Here is a 22088-nt window from a genome sequence, read left to right as displayed (position 1 = left end):
TTCTCATATTGTATAGTCTATTAATGGCAATTATCCTCCAGGCAGGTTTGTTTTTCTTTGAATATCTTGCTTTGGTTCTATCAGGCATGGCAGAGTCAATTCAGCTGAACAGGTGTTTGTATAAAGTATTGATGTATAACTCAGCATAGGTGTTTGTTCCATCAGTGGGAGAGAGGCTATGAAGCTGTTAATGCTGTCATGTAAGAGGTTGTAATTGGCCTTGGAGAAGTTTTTTAATCCAGTTGTTGCTAAGGGGGGTCTTGTGTTATAGTTACTTCTAGTGAGACTGATTTGTGGTCAGATCTCACCAGGGATGGCCACACACTTAGGGTGGTGCAGCAGTCCCCCGGACCCCCATATTGGTGAACACCAGAGCTAGGATGTTTGATCCCCTTGTGGGTATGTCAACCAGCTGGACCATGACATTGGAGTTAACAAAGTCCAGGAACCGTTGGGCAAGTGAGTTAGAACATTTATAATTTACACAGTCTATGGACAGGTAATTAAAGTCACCCAAAACCAGGGTGTTTGGTTGTATCTAGATTGACTCAAGTAGATTCAAGTAGGCTGAATGGATGTCCTGATTCAAGGAGTGGTCCTGTAGCTGGCAATTACCTGAAGAGGGGTCTTACCTACAGTCAATTGCAACTGAAGTAATTCAATACAATTGTGCTGTTTAAGCAATCTAGAAGTGTATTTATCTTTAACGAATATTGATACACCACCCCCTTTAGTTCTCACACCTTCAGTTTGAGGTGTGAACTTGTGGAAGGAAATGTAACCTGTATAGCAGGAGTGCTCTCCGCAGCCTTAAACCAGGTCTCAGTGACTGCACAAATGTCAGCATCTTCCATGGTGAGGACTGCTTCCAGTGAGTGCAGTTTCTGATTTAGACTCCTAGCATTTAGCAGCATAACCCTAAAATTGTTTTTAGAGGCTATTTTTATGTCGGGAATTTTGTTCTTGTGACACTGCCTAAAAAAGGCACTATGGGGATGGCAAGAGCCTTAGCCAGTAACTGAAATCCCAGTGTACATTAATATAATTTTGTGTGAGACAGATATTAATAAGGAAAGTTACATATTATCCTGGTTAACAGATTGGAGTATAAAAATAATACATTAATGATTAAAACACAAAAACTGTACATAATACAGTAGTACATCTTAGCACATGGTTATAAAACAAAGTTTTCAGTTGTTATGGTTACATAATACTTATCTTCAAACCCCTTTATTAACTTCACATATTATTCAGTGACACATTCAATTATAAAAAGGCAATGATTTTTCCTTTTCATGCATTATACATATATAGTTTATTTCTTAACAAATACTATTCAATTAAAATGATTTAGATTGCGCAAGTCCTGCCCTCCCTGAAATTTCACTTTTCCTTTGAATTTTATTCTGCACGTGTTGTTCCCAGAGACTCTATTTTCTATGTAGTTTGTACCTTTACTTTTCTAAAGGTCCCTTCTCCAAAAATATATCCTTTACAACATTCAATAATTCTGTTATAACTGGTTTAGCTTTTGATTTCCATTTTCTGCTAATTGTATTTTGGCAGACAGCAGCAACTTAGTAGGGGCTTAATATACTTAAGCAATTTTGCTTCTATATCCCAGCTCAGTAGATGTAGTTGTTGTTCAGAGGTTGCAACATCTGCTTCAACATGTGGGTAATACCTAAATGCCACTCACTGTTTACATCAGGTATAGCCCCCCCCCCCCTTAGAAAGTAGGCACTGTTTTAGCTTGTACTGGAAGATTATACCGTTTGGTTCTGCTCTTACCCCAAGGGTATTTGTATAACAGAGTTTAGCTATAAGGGCAGAGTACTTTGAGTCTCCACAATGATCATAAGATGTTTGATGTGGTGAATTGCCATAGTGATGTGATCTGTATTGTCTTTAGGCATGTATTTGGAAATAAGGATAATTATATCTGGCCATTTGTTAGAGGAGCAAGACCATGGTGTGTGCTCTTCTAAGCTGGTTGTAATTTAATCTGCAAGTGGCATGGTCTGATGACACAGTACACTGTCTGCAACACTATACAGGGAAAGAACACAGTTCACTGTCTGCAACACTATACAGGGGAAAAGCACAGTACACTGTCTACAACAGTATATGGGGAAGAGCACAGTACACTGTATGCAAAACTATATGGGGAATGCAAAGTACAGTGTGTGAAACACTATATGGGGAAGAGCACAGTAGACTGTCTGCAACACTATACAGGGGAAAAGCACAGTACACTGTATACAACACTGTACAGGGAAAGAGCACTGTACACTGCAACACTACACAGGGCAAGGGGACAGTACACTGTCTGCAACATGATACAGGGAAAGAGCACAGTGCACTGTCTACAACACTGCACAGGAGAAGACCACAGTACACTGTCTGCAACATGATGCAGGGCAAGGGCACAGTATGCTGTTTGCAACACTATACAGGGAAAAGCACAGTACACTGTGTGCAACACTATACAGGGGAAGAGAACAGTACACTGTGTACAACACTATACAGGGAAAAGCACAGTGCACTATCTACAACACTATACAGGGAAGAGCACAGTGCACTGTCTACAACACTATACAGGGAAGAGCACAGTGCACTGTCTACAACACTATACAGGGAAGAGCACAGTAGACTGTCTCCAACACTATACAGGGAAAGAGCACAGTACACTGCCTGCAACACTATACAGGGGAAGAGCACATTACACTGTGTGCAACACTATACAGGGAAAGAGCACAGTGCACTCTCTGCAACACTATACAGGGAAAGAGCACAGTACACTGCCTGCAACACTATACAGGGAAGAGCACAGTACACTGTGTGCAACACTATACAGGGAAAGAGCACAGTAGACTGTCTCCAACACTATACAGGGAAAGAGCACAGTACACTGCCTGCAACACTATACAGGGGAAGAGCACATTACACTGTGTGCAACACTATACAGGGAAAGAGCACAGTGCACTCTCTGCAACACTATACAGGGAAAGAGCTCAGTACACTGTGTGCTACACTACACAGGGAAGAGCACAGTACACTGTCTGTAACACTAGACGGGGCAAGGGCACAGTACACTGTCTACAACACTATACAGGGGAAGAGCACAGTACACTGTCTGCAACACTATACAGGTCAAGGGCACAGTATACTGTCTACAACACTATACAGGGAAAGAGCACAGTGCACTCTCTGCAACACTATACAGGGAAAGAGCACAGTACACTGTCTACAACACTACACAGGAGAAGAGCACAGTACACTGTCTGCAACACTACACAGGGCAAGGGCACAGTACACTGTCTGCATCACTATACAGGGAAGAGCACAGCACACTGTCTGCAACACTATATGGGGAAGAGCACAGTACACTGTCTGCGACACTATACAGGGGAAGAGCACAGTACACTGCCTGCAACACTATAGAGGGAAAGAGCACAGTATACTGTCTACAACACTACACAGGAGAAGAGCACAGTACACTATCTGCAACACTATATGGAGAATTGTCATCCACATCCACCATTATAGAGGCCATTGTTGAGGTATAGACTGAGCACATAGCCTCAGCAGTGCATGGTGGACATCTTGTACCTCACAGTCCCACACTGATCACACCTCCTCTGTGGTGTGCATACCCCCCAGGGGATAAATGTGTGGGAAGGTAGGCACTGACATGACTCCCATTCCATCCATGATATGGCTACAGCAATTGGAATTAATCAGTAGATGTACAGTTCAATGATCCAGGCAGAAATGGCTGCTACCGACAGTATTGGTGAGCATGTTCCATGGCTTGCAAGATAGCAAGCACCAACTGCACAGTAACATGGTGTATAGGGACCGTAAACATGCAGTGCTGTTGAGTTTCCTGGTGGCAAATGTTGCCACCATAAGACACACTGCAACTGCTATCCAGTCTGCCACCATGAAGCATAACTTCTATGGTAGTGGAAGGATCCAATTGCAGGGAGGTTGACCCTAGACTGTTCCAAGTCAGACTACACAAACTATTGATGAGTCAGCCCCTCTGTCACCCAAGGGCACATAGCCTGCCAGCCCTGGTCAAGGACACCACCCAGATTGTGAACAACAGTGGTCCTCTGGCTCAGCACGTTGGTGGCCTCATCAGGCTGTATGTGCACATTTCCATAGTTCTTCCCCCCCCCTCTGTCACTTATGGATACTCAACCTGCCATGTGAGCTGTAGGTATTGACCAGATCTTTAGCAATGGTGCTCATCAGGATCAACACATGATACAACTATCAGGGTGGACACTCAAAGTGCTGTAGTGTTACCCCTTCCCTTCTACAGATTCTATTACACCCAATAGTGCAAGCCAACACAGTGGACCTGCCAACAGTCATGCCTACCATTGGGGGACATCATCCTGGTCAGCCCATAGCCTCCTGAAGTACATGACTACTTGTTTATTCTCCATGACCCAACCCCATATCACAGTGTTGCACTCACCTGTCACAGTGTCAACTGTGCAAATGATAACGATTGTGCCCTGTCCACCCCTAACGTGTGTGGGTATGATGATGTCTGATGCACAGCATGGCCAGTCTATGCTATTCCCTGCATAGTCTGGGTGTGATACCAAACGCATCATTTATTCTGTGTTGTCTTTATCATGGAACATAGTCATGGAATATGCTCCATCTTTTTACCAGTGCTGCTATGTATTGCACCCACCTCTGCCTCACCTTTGCTACTGCTGTGGCATATTCTTCCCCCGACTCTGTGCCCTGTCCTTCTGCTGTTGCTATGACTGGTTTAGCAGGGCTTGCCAAACTGTTCACCTGCTGCTCTATCTGTTTACAAAGTGCCATGTTGTGCAGACAAGCAAACACATAAAAGATCTTGCTGCAGATGTCCAACCTATATTGCAGTGCACCACCTAAGGTGTCTAGACATCAGACTCATCTTTCAGTAGGCCAAACACATGGTCCTTTATATTTTACATTTCCATATCAGCTGCATTTTAGGCCATTTCCTGCATACTCTGGGGTGTGTGGATAGGTGGTCATCAACCAAGGCTGTAGGGCATAGCCAACATCATCTTCAACACACAGCGAACAACATATAAGCGGCCTGCTCCCTCCTTACATGGCGTCTGTGTGTATAGACCTGTTGATCTAACAAATGTGTGTACTTAGCAACCAGATCACATTGAGGGAAGTCTCCCTCACCAGAAATACTGGTATATATCAGATATGTGCTGGATGTGTGAATCATGTGAACTGTTCAGATGATGCCTGAACACATTACATATAATGCTCTGGATATTACAGACCACCTCTTATTTCAGGGAGGGGAAGCCCTTCCTGTTGATATATCACAGTCCCTATGAACCAGGTAGGGCCTGCACAATCTGTTGATCCCAGGACCCCAGGGAAAAAAGTTGTGTCATAAAATGCCTGCATGGTGCTGGTTCTGTCTTCTGCAGTTCTGGAGGACTAGTTATACTCCTCCCTGTTCTGTTGCATAATGTCAAAAATTGGTTTAGGATTACTGAGGCTAACAGCAATGTCATTTGCACAACAGGTAGCACACTTGCCTTTGGTGCAGAAGGTTGTGGGTTCTATTCCTACTCCATGTAGATTGATTACTGATACTGTAAAGCAGCATAAGGGGAGTGCTGCACTTCTGAGTGTACCATCCTTCGGATGAGACATTAAACTGAAGCCCCATCTGCTTGAGTTGGTGGTAGCTCAGGTGAATGTAAAAGGTTCCACAGCACTTATAGAAAAGAATAACAGATGTTTCCCAATACCCTGCCCAAATTTCCCCTAGTAGCATAAATATCACCTGGGGTCTCTCCTGTAAAGAGGCTATTAGTGGGACTAACTCGGTCACCAATAAATGAATGGATAAATACCTAAATAATAAACATATGTGACATCCCCAACATGTCCCTTCTAGGTTGCTGAAAGGTCTGTTTAATTAAGATGCATTGGTTCACAACTTAGGTTGATAACAACCTCACGTCCGACCATCATGTAATGGCAGTGGTCAGAAAAGCCTTTTACTTGGTTAATCTCATAAGTAAAGGGATTGCATCCAGAAAAAAGGGGGGTTATTACCTCTCTATACTCCTCCCTCACTAGACCAATAATTGAGTATAATGCCCATTTAGGAGGTATCTCTGCAAACATCTACACCAACTGGAAAGGCCACTGAAATACCTCACAAAGAGAATCCATGGCCTCCCACACCTGTCCTATGCAGACTAGCTCAAATCACTATCACTCTACTTGGTATCATACAGATTGCCCAGGGGGGATCTGTGTCTCACCTACAAGGCAATCTCGGACCCTGCCCTACTAGAGAGATGCTCCATATCTGTAAGTCTAACTCCTCACACACTACTTGCTCAAAAGTCCTGAACCTAATATGTGACATTAACAAAACATGCTGGAGAGACAGGTTTGCCTCCAAGAGGCTGCCCCATCTCTGGAATAGACTTCCCATATACGTCAAACAGAGCACCTCGCTGACCCTCTTCAAGTGCAACCTTGGTGAGTGGATGGGAAACCACAAATTCATCCCAGGGGTTCCACCTGTGTCCCTCATTAACAGGGGTGACAGGTGCTGATAAAGGTTTCTTTGTAGAGATTAACTCTTGGCTAGGCTTGTAAGGGCCCCAGGGCCATTAGCCTAGTAACCTCCTTTGATCTGTTGGTCAGTGAGATAGTGATATGCAAGGTGTTGTCTCTCGATCCTGTATTGGTATGGATGGTCAATGTGCTCATTATTGCAGACAAGTAGTACAGACAGAGGCTGTTAACATATGTTGTTGTGCTGTTACTCACAGCATCACACCTGTGATGGGTACACAAATCTCAGTGTTCAAAAATGGGTATTAGCCATAGCACAGAGTACCTGTTTTATTATGTTTCTGAATTGGTCCACCATCGATGTGTGTCATCATTTGCATAATCTGTGTGGATTATTTTCATGGGGTTCCTCATTTCCATGTCATTGTGCACTCATTAGCGCATCCCCTGTTGCACTATTTTGATCATTGCACAACTATGCTATCGTTATCTTAGAATCACCTACATCCCACATATTGCCACTGCCCACACTAATTTGCACTATACATTACACTACATGCCTGTGACTCCTAGCCTATATCTCGTATAGTATGAGACAGAATCATTAAATCATTAGAGTCGCTATTTTTAAAGCAGCACTGAGACTGAAAACAAATACATTTTAGCTGCATATTATGGAAACATTATCAAACCTTTCAACTGTATTTGAAGTGACTCTACATATGTCATATACTCTAAGCCATTTTATTGTTTTATTCTACAATAAACCTTGCTAAGGGTATAGTATAATTTATGCACATAATTAAAGTCAATTAAAACAGTAAAACAACTTTTATACATTCTAGTTTAAAATTAACACTGCAGCTGTATCAGAGAGAAAACTAGAAAGTGCATGGTGTCCCGAGGCCTCCAAACATAAAACTCAGATTTTCTTAACTAATTTTCTTGGAATGTCTCTTTAATAAAGGCAGACTGCCCTAGCTCCAGTGGTTGCCTGGGGAAGATTCTGTATCAGAGTTAATGCCTGTCAACTTCATTTTTTTGGCTGCAAAGGAAACAAATGACTTTGTTTTGGCTCCCATTGTCCAAACCAGAGCTCCTCCCCTCCTGGACAGTGCTCCTAGCAACAGTGAATAAAACAGCTCAGACTGGTGTTACCACTCAAAGTAAACATTATATGACTAACTCTTCCAGTTGTCCTAACAGACTGCAGTCCTAACCAAAATAATTGCATTTCATGTACTCCAGAAATCTGGGATCAAAGCATGATGGAAATACAAAATCAAAGTGAAAGGGGCTAGGAAGTAGTCTAAAGTTTACCCACATGACAGAAAAGAAGGTAAGGATGTTTAATTTCTGTTAGCAGTTTTTTTGTGCACTACGGGCAAATTCTCATTTCATCCTGTTTCCATTACCTAATTTCCTTGACTGCCTACCTGACCAAATCCAAAACTCTATATACATTGTTCTAAGACCCCTGAGTTTACCTTTGGACCCCAAGTACCACTGCAGACTGCCCCAGCCCAATCTAGTGATGTTGCAAATTCAAAGGGGCATTTTGGAGCTGTAGATGAGGTATTTAAACTGAGCAGGATTTGGATTTACTGTTATTAAGGTTCTATCACATTAGCATGATGCAACAGTGAGATCTAGTTCTGCAGCCTTCCTGTTAAAATTTTTCATAATATCTGTTTGCTGCTGTGACAAGTTAATGATATTTATGCAGATGTTTCACTGTGTATGTATAGTCTACTAATATGCGTGTGTGTTGAAGGAAGAGAGGGATTCTTTATGACAGACTGTAGTATCCCTTTGAAAGTCATCATCAGCAGAAGTGACCATCAGCAAAGATCCAGTCTTGAATTATAATAGCTGCCTTATCAGCAAGAATGTCCGTTAATTCTGGTCAGTGTTACCAAGTGATCCTGTGGTCTGTGAATCCATCTATGTGCTGTTGCTAGAGCTATAAAAAGCAGAAAAAAATCCAAAATCAAAACAAAAGAACTACAAAAATGATTTATAAGTAGCTTTTTTCAAAATGACTGGTGACAGTGGGGATTGATTGCCTTAAAGAATTCACAGTTATCTTGAATAGTGACATGCTGAGGTGTGGAAGAATGAACAACATAGCAAGGTACCAAATTCCTTATGGAATCTGTCTAGGAAGTTTATCATGAGCAGGAACTGGGACTGGAGTTACTTGGCAAAAATTCATGTGTAGCTGGGGAAAGCTGTTCTGAGTGGGGCTCACACCTGTTATTAGGTTAAATACTAAGCAGCAACAAAGAAAACATTCTGGAAAGAACAGTGAAATAAACACGATGATGACAAAGCTGCAGAAAAGGGATATATATATATATATATATATATATATATATATATATATATATATATATATATATATATATATACATATATACATACATAGACAGAGAGGGGCAGAATTGGCAAAATAATTCTTCTTCTTAGATGTATTATAAGCAAGTTTTGTGGTTGAGTCAGAAGAAGAAGAAATAATTCAGTGGCACAGAAATTATTGAAAAATAAACCAGTGTATACTCCTAGGATAGCAGCACATAATGTATTTATCATCGTAGTAACTATAAATGTAAGCCACCTGAAAATGCAAAATTAGCTGATACACAAACCAGATTGCTGTTGAAACTCTCTCACCTTAGACTGGAGACCTGTACCATCTGTATCATCACCAAAATGGCAAGCTCTCTGTTTTTATCTAAAGCCTTCAAAACTCACACATTTCCTGTTGTTTGATCTTATAAAGCAAGTAGTGTATCTCTTGCTGATCTGCGATTTCCTAGTTGCCTCATTACTGGATGTAAGGCAGGCAAAAATAATATCACCTTACCTTTTTTCCTAACTCCTTCTTGTTAGCCTTTGCTGTTTCTTGAAGCTTAAGTGTTAGCCTGATGCTGTAGCCGTAATAATTATCTCCCTCATCTTTCTTTTCATCCTTACGTGACTACACTTCAGGATATATGATATATTTTGTACACAAGTGTGCTTGCACTCTGTTGGGAGTGTACACTCACTGATACAGGTAATTTTATCTTTCATCTGCTTTCTGACCTTATATTTCTACCACCTAGAATGTCTCTTTTTTATATTCTTTCTTCTTGAATGTTTCATAGTTTAAACTGTAAATGCAGTTTAACTTTATTCTTGTTAAATGCAGGTATTGCTTCCGTTTGTTTTATTTGACTACACTGAACTTTGTAATGCCTTTTTTTTATTTGACTGATTCAAGCACACCTCCTGGCCTTTTCTTTCTACATTATACCACTCAGTCTGCACCCTACCACAGTCCATCTGTTTCTACTGCCAATTACTATGCCTACTGTGGCCAGTACTTTTAAGTCTCTAATGGTTTAAGAGAGGTGGTGGGACATCAAAATAATCACTTCACACCAGAGAAAACAGGAGAGTATTATGAGCAATAGGGATTATCACTTCCCACCAAGGAAGACAAGGGAATATTACTATTTTATGCTTCATACCCTCTTGATGCAGGCATCTGCATGCAGTGTAGCCTTGAGGAGGATTAAATGCAAGCTCCTGTGCATATATCTTCTTGGGCATCTATCATCACCAAGTAGTCCAACCCCTCATCATTAGGTTACAGCAGTGTTGTGCAAAGACCCCCCCCCCCATTTGGATGAGAGCATTGTCCTTCAGTTATTCAGCTATAGCTCTCAATGTCAATCTTTGCTTGTTGAATGTAAGTCATTAGTAGCATGGATGGGCACCCTGTCTGCATGCCACTAGTCCTTCTTTATGCCTGGAAAGGTTTTGAAAAAAAATAAAATCACGTTGGAACTGTCTGCAATATGCCAACAAAACAGACATCTTTTCAGTTTCTTGCATTACTAACATCTAAGAGCTCCAGGATAGAAAGGAATTGCACTGGACCTTTGTTTCTTACTGCATTTTCATTACAAGTAGAGGTGTAATTGTGGATTTGCTGTGTTTGATAACCAGGTAATGTGAACCACTGGCCTTTTTAATGTCGAAATTATTCAGAAGACACCACCAGTAATGCATGTATATGACACTTACAGAACATAAAGTACAGCTGTGAATGGTTATACAGGTTACAGAGTATATGCTTTCATTGTGTGCTTGAATTAAAACATTATATGCTTGTAGTACCGATACGGCATATATACAGCAGAAGGCAGTACAATTTTCACAATTATGTGTAGCAGGAGCAAAATGCAGAGGGAAACATTTAATACAGGCATAACAAACGTAATTACTTACCTAAAAAAATAAAAGTGCACAGAAATGGATGGTGCAGTGGTGCAGCGGTTAACATTGTCACCTCACAGCAAGAGGTTCTCCAGTTCGATTCTCGGCTGGGGTACCTTCTGTGTGGAGTTTGCATGTTCTTTCTCCAGTCGTGTGGGTTTCCTCCCACAATCCAAAGACATGCATCTGGAGCATTTTTCCCCAGGCTTCTGCTGAAAATAGGCTCTGTCCTAGTCGGACTTTCCCGGTCGACAAATGTTAAAAAAAAAAACGCTTACAGCAAACATTCACATAATGTCATTAAACTGGAAGGCAATCAACTCATAGGAGTTAATCTAGCTATCTGTCAAAGAAAATAAGTCAAGCAGGAAGCTTCGCTAGTGTGCTCAATTAACAGGTGGCAGAGACAGGCAAGTGATACACTATGGAGGCTTATAACAGAGTATTAATGTGGTAAGCATAGTGTGTTCCAGAAAACAACGGAAGAAAGAACAGATTAAGTTATCTCTATGTAAAGCATTTTGTAATATTATGAAGATGCCTGTTTACTCTAGACATAAGGGCAAGGCAAGTTCCTCACGTATAAAAGAAAAATGTCCCAAAGCCTACTGAATGCTTTGTGAGTGTTTTACCAGATGAATATGGTGTCTGGATGGTTGTAAAAGAACCTGAGGTGACCTCTAACTCTAAGTTGGTCTGCAGATTAGGCATTGCTAAAACCTAAACATCTGTACTGAGAAAAGGGAAGCTCAATAATTTTCCAGTTCATAGGTTCATAGGTGTTTACTAATGTAACGAACACAAGGGCTTTTTTAAGCCTAGCCATGCTTCCCAAATCTCTGACAAGTTCTGATACCCTTGATAAGTGTAAGCATGTTCCTGGGAGATGAACCATTTACAGGTTACCTGTGCCTATTAGAGACATAGGTGCCAAACCAGGGATGAATTTTTGGTTTCCCATCCAATTGTCCAAGTTGCACTTGAATTGGGTTGGGGGGAAACTCTGCTTCTTATGGATGGGGAGCCTGTTCCAGAGACGGGGTAGTTTCTGGAACAGGTATCAGACCTTGTGACAAATTAAACGATTTTGTGGTATCCAGTGCTAACCTGTCATGGTCATGGTGCCTTAAAGAATGAGAATAATCCTTTGTAGTAATACTGAAAGTACTAAGGAACATCTGACTCACTTCTTGGGAAAAGAGGGTAAGGCATTCCTTCATTCCCTTTTATTCTCCTTGGCTTTCTATTCCTCCTACGATGCCACTAAGGGCAAGGAATTCATACAGATGAGTCACAGACTATATGAAACTTGACATAACTTGTGGTTATGACATGTAAAAATGATTTGTTAGTGTTCTGCTTTCACTGTCCAAACAGTATAGCCTCGGTCCTGGAAATTATTTCTTATTCATCCAGTTCTCAAGGAGCTGAAGGCCATGCTAAACACTGGACTGGATAGAGCAAGTATCAGAGAAGAACACTAGGTGGCACTAGAGAACAGAATCATCATGCTGAATTAAATGAACCTTACCCACAATGCAGTTGCACAGTGTTTACTTACACAGAGAGTAGTGATAGGCCAAGTACAGACCTCTGGTGAACCCCTTTAAAAAAATGAGTGTGTGATAAGACAGCAGTGCCTCAGTTAAGCTTCTCAGTCCTGCCATAAAATAACTGCCCCTAGGGAACAGCATAATAACTACAGTTTTAGGTATTGTGGATCCGGAGAAGGCTGGGGTGGCTGGCTGTGTCACATGCTTCAGACAAGGCTAAGAAAATGGCAGTGTAGGTACTTCCAGTACCCATATTACACAAAGGTGACCAATTACTTTAACAGTTACTGTGTAAAACCAATCTTCTTCTTCTTCTTTCAGCTTTTCCCGGTTCGGGGTCGCCACAGTGGAACTCCAGTCCGCTAATGATTGGCAGTAGATTTTTACGTACCGAGTTGCCAGCCCTGACGCACAACTTTCAACGAAGGTATGCCCATTCACGCATGTCTCCACACAGAAGACGCTTTAGCTGAAAATCGAACAGGACAACATCTTACTGTGAGGCGACAATGCTACCGCAGCACCACCACTGCAGTACTGTTGCAAATCTCTTGCTCTGCACTTTGTAAGTCAAGGAAGACAGCCAACAGAAAGAGCACCTGGGAAAGTGACCTGTACTGGACTGTGTGTATTTTCCTACCAATTTGGGGAAAAGAACTATAAATGACTTTCAAATAACTGCTAATATTACTATTTTTGGTAAACCTGTTTGTTTTCTAGCTAGGTTACAGGTGTGGGGGTGAAGAAGCCAGGCAGCCACGGAACATGTGGGTGAGAGAAGTGGGTGTGTCCACAGAAGGGAAACTAAGGTATGTAATTCTGCACAGCATTATGTCAGTCCCCTTAAACTCACCTTCGCCATGCTTACTAACGGTATCTATTACTGTGTATCTGTAATTCTGCACAGCATTATGTCAGTCCCCTTAAACTCACCTTCTCCATGCTTACTAATGGTATCTATTATTGCATTATGTCAGTACCCTTAAATTCACCTTTGCCATGCTTACTAACAGTATCTATTATTGCATTATGTCAGTCCCCTTAAACTCACCTTCGCCATGCTTACTAACGGTATCTATTATTGCATTATGTCAGTACCCTTAAATTCACCTTCGCCATGCTTATTAACGGTATCTATTATTGCATTATGTCAGTCCCCTTAAACTCACCTTCGCCATGCTTACTAACGGTATCTATTATTGCATTATGTCAGTCCCCTTAAATTCACCTTCGCCATGCTTATTAACGGTATCTATTATTGCATTATGTCAGTACCCTTAAATTCACCTTCGCCATGCTTACTAACGGTATCTATTATTGCATTATGTCAGTCCCCTTAAACTCACCTTCGCCATGCTTACTAACGGTATCTATTATTGCATTATGCCAGTCCCCTTAAATTCACCTTCGTCAAGCTTACTAACGGTATCTATTATTGCATTACGTCAGTACCCTTAAATTCACCTTCGCCATGCTTACTAATGGTATCTATTATTGCATTATGTCAGTACCCTTAAATTCACCTTCGCCATGCTTATTAACGGTATCTATTATTGCATTATGTCAGTCCCCTTAAACTCACCTTCGCAGTGCTTACTAACGGTATCTATTATTGCATTATGTCAGTCTCCTTAAATTCCCCTTCGCCATGCTTACTAACGGTATCTATTATTGCATTATGTCAGTACCCTTAAATTCACCTTTGCCATGCTTACTAATGGTATCTATTATTGCATTATGTCAGTCCCCTTAAACTCACCTTCGCCATGCTTACTAACGGTATCTATTATTGCATTATGTCAGTCCCCTTAAACTCACCTTCGCCATGCTTACTAACGGTATCTATTATTGCATTATGTCAGTCCCCTTAAACTCACCTTCGCCATGCTTACTAACGGTATCTATTATTGCATTATGTCAGTCCCCTTAAACTCACCTTCGCCATGCTTACTAACGGTATCTATTATTGCATTATGTCAGTACCCTTAAACTCACCTTCGCCATGCTTACTAACGGTATCTATTATTGCATTATGTCATTCCCCTTAAATTCACCTTTGCCATGCTTACTAACGGTATCTATTACTGTGTATCTGCTGTTGTATTTGTTCTAGTGTTAAACCAGTACTTGTGCCCTTTTGTCTCGGTTAAAGCACTGCCTATGCTACTACAACCTTTTGTTCCCTTGCTTTAACTCTTTTAACTTGCACAATCTCACGTTTTTCTAACCTGTATTGCACTTAACATATGCCCAAGTCATAGAAATGCTCTTTGGACAAACCCATTTAACTGCTTATTGCATGACTAAATAAAGCTGATGTTAGAGTGTGAAGTATCAATATTCCACATTGTTTTATTTTACTGTTAGATTAGCATAGTTTTTGGAATTTGTTCCACAATTCGTCCGTTGTTTTTCTATCACAGGATAAACTGGATGAAAACACATTGGTGTCTTTCTGTGTAACATTGACTGTCTCATATTATTGTTTTGTTTTTGTTGACATCATAATTTGACGGGTATGTTTACAGTGTGCAAATCTTTGTACATGTCCCAGCACATAGGCTGTATATGTGAAAACACATTGCTTGCTTCCTATATATAGTGTGCAGAGATCTGCCTTTTGTACTACTTTTGTGAGGTTTCACAATGCTACACACCTGCTTAGGACTTGGGCATTCCTATGGTGTAACTGTTCCATCATTCTTTTACAGTAATAGTATCTCTCAAGCGTTAACATCCCTCTGACAAATGGCATTGAGTATATCATTCTTTGGTAATAGTGGTCACACTGATTTTGGCCTTGTTCTGGTGTTTGGTTTATCATATGCCTTGTCTGACATTAATTGAGGACTGTGTATGCTCACTGCCGACAGAACAACCTGACAAATTTAGATCCTGGAATACAGGCTCACCCTCAATCTTAATAAAGTACTGGCTGCTACGTGATCCCAGAGGATCAGTGGGTGAAGGTGCTGCAACCGTTCTTGTCACTTGAATCTTTTCTGAGTCTGTCACCACTATCCTTAAAACCACCTGTCATAAAATAGCTGATCTAGCCAGATCTGTAGAGCACATAGCCATGTATACGGAACAGAACAGAACAGAACAGTACAGAAAGTTCCATCTAGTTTGCTAAGCCTAGTGCGATCTGACCTTTTCCATGCATGTAATTGTGACAAGACGCACCTTTCTTTACCTATCTACCATCTAAGCAAGACACCACTAGGTTTGCCTTATCTAAACTGAATATTGATTACAGTAATATTTATATTCACTGTGCTAACCCATCAGCTCCCTCGGTCTCTGCAGTGCAGGTTTCTTAGAACAAAGGCCACAAGGTTGTTTTATGCAAATTCCTTTCTTGCTTGATGTTTTGTCCAGTACTCAGTACCCAAGCATTTAAATAAAGGTTTATTTGTTGTAGTATTATCATTGTCTCACTCCTTGTGTATTAAAATATAACCATTTTATTAGTGCTCTAATATAACACTGTGTGCATGTGCTATAAATAGAATCAGATGCTCTTCAGCAAAATGCCAGGCCCTGCATTTTTACTTATGCAGAGTAAACTTTTTGTTAACACAGAAAAAAGAAAATAGCCTGGAGCTGAGCATTATGGTACTCCAGATGTTGGCATAACTGGAGGCTGAACAAATATTATCAACTTAAGTAAATGTAATTTGTCCGATGAATAACTTTGTATGTGTTCTATCACAATACTGGAGAGATGACAAACCAGTATTGAATAAATATTAATTTCAACAGAAGCATAATAAAAAGCTTTAATTGTTCTAAGAATAACCACGTATGAATTATGTGATGACCTTCCAATGGACCAGGAATCAAGAAGCCTCAGTCCTCACCACTGCCACGAGTGAGGGATGTACAATGGGAGGATGACAAGGCACACACACACACACACACACACACACACACACACACACACACACACACACACACACACACACACACACACACACACACACACACACTGTTTGAGGTTTGATTCTCACACACACACACACACACACACACACACACACACACACACACACACACACACACACACACACACACACACACTGTTTGAGGTTTGATTCTCACAAACACACACACACACACACACACGCACAAACACACACACACAAACACACACACACACACGCACACACACACACACACACACACACACACACACACACACACACACACACACACACACACACACACACACACACACACACACACACACACACCTGGGAAAGGCTGGCACAGGTTTACTAGCTATGCCCCCCAGCCAACTCCTTATCAGCTACTTTAAGGCCTTTAACAAAGGGTGTCCAGTCTTAATGTGTAAAATTAATATTAATACAAATGGTAGGTGACCAAGAGCAAGGCTATTAGGAGTGGCCCACAGTGTCACCAAATAAATATGCAAGTACTATCAAAACTTAAATATGTTTCACAGAGATCAACCACAATGAAAGGTTTAAATATATTTAATAATAAATAATAAAAGAACAAGAAGATACTCAGTATATATTCACAGTGACATCAGAGTTCAAAACCCCAGGAAATATTTAAAACAACATTGCAGGACAGTCTCAAGTAAATAAAGAAAACATCTAAACTATGCTTCACTATATTTCTGACTGAATCTAAGAGAATTTGTATACCCTAGTTAACTTATTTAAGAGCAAGGCAGATGTGGTGAATGGATCTTCTAGTTTTTGTCAGGTTCAAGACAGAATACAGAAGCTGTGTCTCTCTCAGAGAGTTCTCAAATTAATATATCAAATATTACTGCTGGGATAGCTTGCAGGATGACATAATTTCTTGTCATATGACTCTATCCCAGGTGAAAAATCCACTGCTGGAAGCTAGCAGTATTTAGCATCTACCTGTGAAAATACATAGACTTCAGATCTTTGACATATGCTGGAAGTCATAAAACAATTGTAGTAATTAGTTCACTCCAAAAACAATAAGGAAAGCTTCTCAGCACAGACCTGTGTCTCTTGCTGCCATAAAGTAATTTAATTTCAGCTATTTTTCTGAAGTTTTGCTGGAATTAAGTTAACCTCTGTATAGACCAGTTTGGTATACACATAACATACAGTTCTAATACATTTGTAGCACAAGCATCTTATATAGATCATGTTGATATTCACAAATGACAAATAATTGTTTACAAAATTCCAGATAGCTGTGCTGGCAGTATCTCCATTTGTCAGAAATTAGTTTTAGCTAAATTTCATTAAGATCAGTTTTTTTCTATTTGTGTATCATGTTTCCTACAGAAAACATGCTGATCCTTACACAGAAAACAATATTTTGTTTAAAAAGATGTCATTTATGCAGAAGTGAGGGCTCTAGACTACAGTAGGGCTGACTCAAAAAATGAAGCAGAGTCTCAGAAATTGAAAAAAAAATGGGCACAAATGTGTAAACGTTATTTTTATTTTCAAGCGTTTAAATTAAAGTATTTTAAAACGTTTCTCTGCAGTCCGGCCGTGGTATTTGTTTTTTCATCTGTTTGGAGACAATATCGTTTTTGACAAATGTGTAAACAGTGGGGATTCATCAGAACTACTATGATAGAAGTAATGGACCTTTGTGTGAAACCAATTAGGAAATCAACATAAAGGAGAAAACATTGTTCTTAAATGAACTGGGACAAACATCAGGGAAAATGCATATTATTTAGGAAATGTAAAGTAACAGAAAGAGGAAGAGAGAGACAGAAAAAACACGAGTAAAAGCAGAACTAATAAGGAAAGTTAAGCAGAAAAGCAATGCCCAAACAGATGAAATGATTATTCAGTGAATGAAAGTCCTTCAGACTCCTTGTGCCCTTGAGTATTGCCCTGAGTTTTGTGAGTTTCTTGGATTTAAATGGGCTGTTTGGTCACCATCTGTAGAGCAGCTGGGCACTGAGTATTTGGTATATTTACTGGTCACAGAGATGAAATTCCCCAAGCAGCAAGTCCCCAAGTCACAAGACTTTGAGGTACAAAAGGTTACTGATTGTTTTCTATAAGAATTCATTGCTTGTGCAGTTTGTAAATGTGCGACAGCACTGATCCCTTTGTTTTGGAAGATTTCTCCTATCTTCGTGTTTATGCACTGTACAGATAGCATGACTGACTTGGGAGGTGGTGTGTGTGGGGGGGGGGGCAGTCTCTGCAAAAACTAAATAAATAAATGCTTACACTTTTGAGATTTCATCCTTGTGGTGTTTCTGGCATTTGAACTTAGCAATGCGATTCACGGAGTTGTCATATTTTGATGTGTCATAGTGGAACAAAATACTCAACCTTGCTTGCCTAAACATCTAACTCAGTTTTAAGTCAAGAGTTAATTACAGTAACCAGGTTAGAAGTTCTGGAGAGCTAAGACAGCACCCTCCTCCAGATCAATAAATCTAACCTCCTCTTAAGGAAGAATTTGTAGCTGGAAATCAGGTTCAGCAGTTTTTGGTAATACAGTGCCTTAATAAGGGCCAGCATCCTGGTGCCAGACCTCCTCATACCTAGTATTTAAATACTGTGCTTCCAAGCACAGGCACTGAGCACATCATGAATCTCCTTCCTACCTAGACCGGTAAGCCAGCTATAACTGCCATTGACCAAACTGCCCTCTAGATAGTAAAACATTACTTGTCATATATCTGGCCTTGTAATCTGGATGTCAAGGTCTCTAAGAGAAATTCAGCTTTGTTGGTGAGTCCATGTAGAATTTTTGAACCGTTCAAAGTGCTTGCATATTTCTTAAAGAAGTTTTTTTATTGTGGGGTTTATTGTTTCAGTTGTATTTCTGGAATGAATCCCTTTCTGATGTCAATAGAACTCCTTTTCTTTTGAAAATGAATCAGCCTGGTGTGTTTGAGGAGTAGCTAAGATCATTTATAAATAATTTACCTAATGCTTTATACTGTGTCGATTTGCAGCAGAAATTTACAAAGACAGGGAAAATAAGTATATGTGTACATTTTGCAATGTTAAGAAATGTATCTGTTATTCTAGAATAACATTGTCAGTATGAACAAAGATTGAATTGAAGTAAAAGAACGCATTTATGTATATTCATTTGCTGATTCCTATATGGTTATCTAACTCAGCATTTTAATAACAATACTCAAAATAAAAAACAACACCTACTGGTTATGCATGTTTATATATGTTTTTATGCTTGTTTAGTTGCTGCTTTAGGCATGGCATTTTACTACTCTACTGACAGGACAAATAGTTTGGAAAAGAATGCAATATTTACTCACAATATGGGGTACAGCAAAGGAGCAGAGTATAGTTTGTTAGTCTTTGTGCAGCATTTGCCTCTTTCAAAGGTGGCCAACATATAAACTCCATTTTTGTAATGTGTTTGGAATTTACTTTACTACACGTTTATCATAATTTGAAGCTGCTAATTTTCCCTTCCATAATTGCATCCAGTTAATGTTATTAGCATGTTAGGAATGCATCAGTAGCATGCAGCTAAGAACTTACATGTATTTTCCCTTATCCTGAGTCATTGCTGACATGGCAGCCATGCAAAGGATGGCAAGTATTTAACTTCACATGGCAGTACTCTGAGTACCTCTGAAATTTGGTCTGGGCAGTGAAACTTGTCTTGACATTTAAAACCTCATTTTTGCTATTGTTTCTTTCTATGTTTCATAATCTAATGCTATGAAATTGTTTATATGAGGTCACTGCCTCAACTGAATGAGTATTTGGGTATATTGTTGTCTATTATTTTGAATAAATTCACAAGGTTAGTAATCCCTAAATTAAAGACAATATGTAATTTTTATCATGTGTTTTATGGATTAACTTAAGCTAATTATATATTTTTCCTGCTGCATTTTCTACATCACAGCAGTTTTTAGTCTGTTATTTATAACAGACTGCTACCCAGACCTAAATAAAATTTATTCCTGAATATATTACTAAATTCCATTGAATAAACTTATGTGAATACTAGGCTAACTGCCCTGAAAGGTTATTTTAAGCCTAGTCAATAACTTGTGGTCTGAATCAAACCTTTTACCTCAAGTTTATGAGTTGAAAATTTTAACTATTATGCCAAACCCACCTCCCTACCGTTATGCTGTCAGTTGTTAGTTGTTAAGTGGGTATGGCTCTATAACTTTTTGTTATACTGCATTAAGCAAAGCCTACAGAATGTGATACATTGACTGATTTTGTGCTTAATTATCTTTCCTAGTATAACATCCTTCGTGTTTGTGTATTGATATTTTAACACTGATACGGTTCTGCTGGGCACTGCTGATTTGCATTGAAGGCATAGGGAGAAAAGCTTCAAGAGGTGTTCTGAAAAAATTAAAATTAAACAGTTAACATGACAAGCAGTTTGTTAAACTGCATTATGTCTCTGTGTATATCTGCAGATTACGTAAACAGGGACATATAGTGTTACAGTTTTTCAGCAGCCATAATTACATGTTATATTATATTACAATAGGCTTTGGCAGAAACATGACAGGTAACACACAGATTTCTTTATGTAGATTTCCTGTGCTGTAAAGTACAGCAATGAAAGGACAGATTACTGGAATCTAATAATCTGACACAGCTACACAATGCTGTTAGTGTTAGAAGTGTTTTATTTGTGCAACATGATGATTGTTTTCTCTCTTTTCCCAATTGTTTGTTGAATTTTAGAGCTAAACAATACAAACTGCAAAAAATAATATAATTTAACATGCAATAAGTGATATTAAAAGCATATAAATATGAATGATATGTCTTAACTGGTTTACATAAATTATAAATGAGAATATAAATTAATTAATACACTTTAACATACAATAAGTGATATTAAAAACACATAAATATGAATCATCTAAGTCTTAAGAGGTTTAAGTAAGTTATAAATGAAAATATAAATCTATAAAAAAATAATTAAACTCATAAAGGAAGAAATGGAAACCTAAGAAAACTATTTACATAAGAACAGAAAAGAAGAAAGCACCAGACTGCCAATATCAAATGTTTGTGCACTTTTTAATTTTTTGTCATTTTTATGTTATTACTATTGTTATATTAGTGTTAATAATAGAGGATGGTTGTTTTTAAATGATATACAAATATGCGTTTGTGATGATGCTTGGGAGAAATGTATGAAGCATTATATGTATGAATTTACGGGCGTTCTTGTCATACTGCAGTGGTGGTGCTGCGGTAGCGTTGACGCTTCACAGTAAGATGTCGTCCTGTTCGATTCTGAGCTAAAGCATCTTCTGTGTGGAGACATGCGTGAATGGGCGTACCTTCGTTGAAGGTTGTGCATCACAGCTGGCAACTCGGCACGTAAAAATCTGCTGCCAATCATTAGTGGACCAGAGTTCCGCTGTGGCGACCCCTAACCGGGAAAAGCCAAAAGACACAACAACAACAACAACTTGTCACTTTAAATGTACAATGATTTGGCGCCAAATGCAGTATTTAAACTGCATTAGTTTTATTTAAAGTTGTTCTGATGAAGCTCACAGAAGTGCGGGTGAAAGCGCTTAACAAATACGGAGTATTAAAAAAAGATTTTAAACCAACTGGGCGGTTGGTGTTTCTTTCACACAACATTTGTAAAGTTTTGTTGCAAGTAGTTGGGTTACTGCTTGTGGTTGTTGGCATTTCGGAGTCCGTGGAACCAGCGTTCTTTCCT

At 39.6% G+C, this 22088-nt stretch overlaps 1 protein-coding gene across 1 annotated transcript in view; it reads left to right on the top strand.

Annotated features, from left to right (window-relative positions):
- The first annotated feature begins 7774 nt into the window (after positions 1 to 7774).
- Positions 7775 to 22088, top strand: part of STPG3 (sperm-tail PG-rich repeat containing 3) — a 209551-nt gene continuing 195237 nt past the window's right edge. Inside the window, exons 1-2 of the mRNA XM_044057920.1 lie at positions 7775 to 7924; positions 13125 to 13213. The gene's annotated coding sequence lies outside the window, so the exon portion shown is untranslated. The remainder of the gene's footprint in view (positions 7925 to 13124; positions 13214 to 22088) is intronic.

Source organism: Protopterus annectens, chromosome 16.part0, assembly GCF_019279795.1.
Source record: "Protopterus annectens isolate FY-2018-M chromosome 16.part0, PAN1.0, whole genome shotgun sequence".
Lineage (NCBI taxonomy): Eukaryota > Metazoa > Chordata > Ceratodontiformes > Protopteridae > Protopterus > Protopterus annectens.
The sequence above is the reverse complement of the archived record's forward strand: the minus strand, read 5'-3'. Positions and strand labels throughout refer to the sequence as shown.